Source organism: Rattus norvegicus, chromosome 3, assembly GCF_036323735.1.
Source record: "Rattus norvegicus strain BN/NHsdMcwi chromosome 3, GRCr8, whole genome shotgun sequence".
NCBI classification, from domain to species: Eukaryota; Metazoa; Chordata; class Mammalia; order Rodentia; family Muridae; genus Rattus; species Rattus norvegicus.
Window position 1 is genome coordinate 126,440,959 of NC_086021.1, and position 4,589 is coordinate 126,445,547.

Here is a 4,589-nt window from a genome sequence, read left to right on the forward strand (position 1 = left end):
TGATGTGAAATTCACATAGAATCAATAAAGGGTAAACAAACAAACAAACAAACAAACAAAAGAAAACCAATCCAAAAATACTTAAGCTAAGTAACTTAAAGGAGAAACGAAGATTTTAGATCTTAGCATCAAAGGTTTTCCTTCCAGGTGGGCTGACTTCACAGCTCTGGACATGAGTTACTATTGTGGCAGGTTGCAGCAGGAGGGAGGGAAGAGGACAGGCAGGAGAGGTGGCTGGTCACTCATCAATGTCTGGAAAGGGAGAGAGAAGGGGCTGGGGACAAGATACACCCTTCAAAGGCAGGCATGAGGGGTTGGGGATTTAGCTCAGCAGTAGAGCGTTTGCCTAGCACACGCAAGACCCTGGGTTTGGTCCCCAGCTCCGGAAAAAAAAGAAAAAACAAAAAACAAAGAAAAACAAACAAACAAAAAAAAAACAAACAAAGGCAGGCATGAAGTAGCCTACTTCCCTCCAACAGGTCCCACCTCCTAGTAGCCCATCCCATAAGAACTCATCAGTAATTCCATCCACTGATGGGGTTACATCCTCTTGATCCAATAATACTTTATTAAAAATTTTAGAAATTTTATTTTCTATTTATTATTCATTGGTTGTTTGTTTCTTGGAGGGGTTTTGTGTCATGGCATATGTGTGGAGGTCTAAGGACAAGTTGTAGAAGTTGGTTCTCTCCACTGTGTACATTAGAGGTTCAAACTCAGGCCATCAGGTTTGACACCGAGAAACCTTTAAATACATTTAGAGTGTATGTGTGTGTGTGTGTGTGTGTGTGTGTGTGTGTGTGTGTGTGTGTGTGTGTAACCGATCATGTGTGGAAGTCTGAGGACAGTGGTCAGGAGTTAATTCTCTCCTTCTACCTTGTAGGTCCCAGGGCTCAAGCTCAGGTTGTCAGGGGCTAAACTCAGGTTGTCAGGCTTGGCAGCAAGCACCTTTATACACTGTACCATCTCAACAGCCCCAGTCACATTTAATAATGAGTCCTACCTTAAGTACACATTTTACATCAGAACTGTACCAGGCCTTAAATACAGTCCACTAACTGTAATTTATCTACTTGTTTTATTGTGGGCTTGTTTTGTTTTCTGAGATAAGTTTTCATTCTATAGCCCTGTCTGACCTGGAACTTGTTTTGTAGACGAGGCTGTGTGAACTCTCAGAAACCCACCTGCCCCTCAGCCTGAGTGCTGGGACCAAACAGATGTGCCACCATTTTGCCTTAGAACTGTAATTACATTTTTTTTCTTTTAGATTTGTTTTATGTGTATGTGGGTTTCGCCTGCATGTATATATAGGTACTGTGTGCAAGCCTGATGCCCTCAGAAGCCAGAAGAGGGTGCTGGATCTTCTGGAACTGGAGTTTGGAGTTGGTTATAAAACAACTGTTTGAGTGCTAGGAGCCAAACCCAGGTTCTCTGCAAGCCTGAGTGCGCTTAAGTGCTTCACCGGCTCGAGCTCCAGAACGGTATTTTTTTTTTAACCTAACACTGCTGACTGGGTTGGATTGTTACAACAAAGTTCTGTTGTTTTGGCTTCTGAGCCTCCCTTTCGACAGCAACAGTTCTTCACGTCTCACTCTGTGTGCTTCTGGTGGCATGGTGGCCACACTACCCTCTACCGTAGCCACACGTCTTCCCTGGGCTGTAATCAATATTCAGCTGATGGCCATGTGATCCAGACTCATCAAAGCCCTTCCCCGAGAGAGCAATTGGAAAGCAAGATCTTTCTGTCCTTTCATCTGTTCTTTGAAAATGGTTGGTGAGGGGGTTAGGGGCTTGCTACACAGGCTGACAGCTTTCATGTCGCTAAAGCTAGTCCTGAAATCAAAATCCTCTTGACTCATCCTCCTGAGTGCTCTTCCAGGATGACGATTGTGAGGATGTTGTTGTTGGTGTTGATGAAGATGACGATGATGATGACGACGATGATGATGATTACAAACCCAGAGCTGCCTGTGCTACACTGAGCAGAGAAAAAAAAATCAAGAATGAAAAGGAGACAAGAATGAAGGTACAGTTAGGACCCTCAGATTCTGATGGTCCTAAGGCTCCCTCTACTTTTGTCTTTTCTAGTCTTTGTGATTTGGCCAAGCTGAGCCTAACTTTTGTTACTATAAAAAACTGATAAACATAGTTTTGACTGGGTATGGTGGCTCAAACCTATAATCTTAGTATTCAGGAAGCTGAAGCAGGAGGATGACTGTATCAAACTACACAAAGTACACAGCTCTTCTTGGCCATCCACATAGAGTTTGGATCACCCTTCCCCTATCACCCTGACCAGAAAAAAATGGTGGAATTCTCATCTTAATTTATTATATAATCCATGACTTTTTGGTAGAGTGTTTACAATTTATTTCTCCAAATCATTTATCTCAGTGTTGAACTGCACAGAGTAAAACCAGACAGACAGACAGACAGGCAGGCAGGCAGGCAGGCAGGCAGGCAGGCAGGCAGGCAGACATCTCACTTGTAATTCCAGCATTTGAGAGGCTGATGTAGGAGGACTGGTAAGGTTTTTTAAGACCAGTGTGGCTTATTTACAGTGAGTTGTTTCAGGTCAGCCTGAACTAGAGGGAGATCTATAAAGAAAAGAAAATGGCTGGGCTGGAGAGATGGCTCAGTGGTTAAAAACACTGACTGTTCTTCCAGAGGTCCTGAGTTCAAATCCCGGCAACCACATGGTGGCTCACAGCCATCTGTAATGAGATCTTGGTGACCTCTTCTGGTGTGTCTGAAGACAGCTACAGTGTACTTATAAATAAATAAGTCTTTAAAAGAAGAAAAGAAAATTGCTGGCTAGTTGGCTCAGCTGTTAAGAGCACTTCTTGTTTTTGCAGAGGATCTGGGTTTGATTCCCAGACCCACAGGGCGGCTTGCAACCATCTGTAACTCCAGTCCAAGCTGATCTGATGCCGTCTTCTGACCTGTGTGGGTACCAGGCACGTATGGGGTACACAGACATACATGCAGGCAAAACATACACATAAAATAAGATAAATCTAAAAAGAAAAAGAAGGAACTGGGGAGCCGGCTTAGGTATTAAAAGTACGTGTTGCTCTTGTTTTAGATCAGCACCCCTGTCAGATGGCTCGAAGTCACTGGTAACTCTAACTCCAGGGGATCTGACATCCTCTCTTGGCCTCTGAGAGCACCTGCAGGCACATGCGCACACACACATACACAGAAATAAATCTTTTTTTTTGTTGTTGTTGTTCTTTTTTTCGGAGCTGGGGACCGAACCCAGGGCCTTGCGCTTCCTAGGTAAGCGCTCTACCACTGAGCTAAATCCCCAGCCCTGAAATAAATCTTTTTTAATTAAAAAAACTGTTTATTGATTCTTTGTGTTTCATATCATGCACTCCAGTCTCCCCACCCCCTCATAGCTACCCTTTACTCTCCCAAAATAACACACACACACACATACACACCACCACCACCACCACCAACAACAACAAAACAACAACAAAAAACCCCAAAGCATAGAAAAACATCTCACCGTGAAAGCTGTAGTATGTCCCAGTGTCCCAGAGCGTATCCCTGCGTCCGCACGTCTTTTCTTGCAGATGGGCATTGCAGTTGGTCTGGTTTGAGGTCTCTGCCTTCTGTGACTCCATCAGTATTGGATCCTCACCAGGACCCCTCCTGGTTCTCCTGTTATTGCCCTGTGTCAGTTGTCATGGAGGCGAGCAGGTGTCTACTGCCCACCTGTAAGGAGCACAGGAGGGCAGGCCTGTGGATGGCACGGTGGTCCAGAGGTCCTTGTCTGTCTTCCTCCTCCCTTGCTGCAGAGCTCTGTGTATCTATGGCCCGTCTGTGCCATGGGGCAGAGGGCAGGTCTGGGGCTACAGAGCTCTGTGTATCTATGGCCCGTCTGTGCCATGGGGCAGAGGGCAGGTCTGGGGCACCTTTCCCTGCCTGCAGCACCTGACATGGCAGACACAGGTCTCTGTTTGTCTTCCTCCTTCCTCAGTGCACTGCTTGGATTTGATGGATCTGATTTGAGATTTTTATGTGTCCTAGACATAAAATCGTTTTTGGCCACCAAGCTAGGATGAGCAAAGGCCTGCCATCTGCTCTGCCCCAGACTGAACACCACCACCACCAAGGTGTCTCTGCCCGTTGTGGTGGTGGGAGACGTGACACGGATGACAAATAATCTTGTAAAAGAAGAAATAATTGCACGTCACTTTATCTGTGCACATGAACACTTTTGGGACGCTCCTGTAAAATCTTGTCAGTCTACCATGCTTCTTTCCAACCCTTTTCTTCCATTTTCCTCCGTCCTATGACTCCATCGGACAGCAGGACAGACAGAGGCTGCCATGCTCCCCTCCTGCCCGTCTGCCCTCATTGTCTCTTGTCAGCCTCAGTGCCACATCCGCACTCACTTTCTCTTCAGATATCTCCTCTGTCTCACTCTTCATCCTCTGGGGCTCCTGCTAAGCATAGCTTAGATGCTGCCGTTCCTCGGAACAGCTCTAGGTGCCTTGGTTGTTTGCGTTCCCCCACTCTTCCCATTTTCTCTTGGTGTTTCAGTTCAGACGGTTTTTAATTTACCTGTGTTCAAGTTC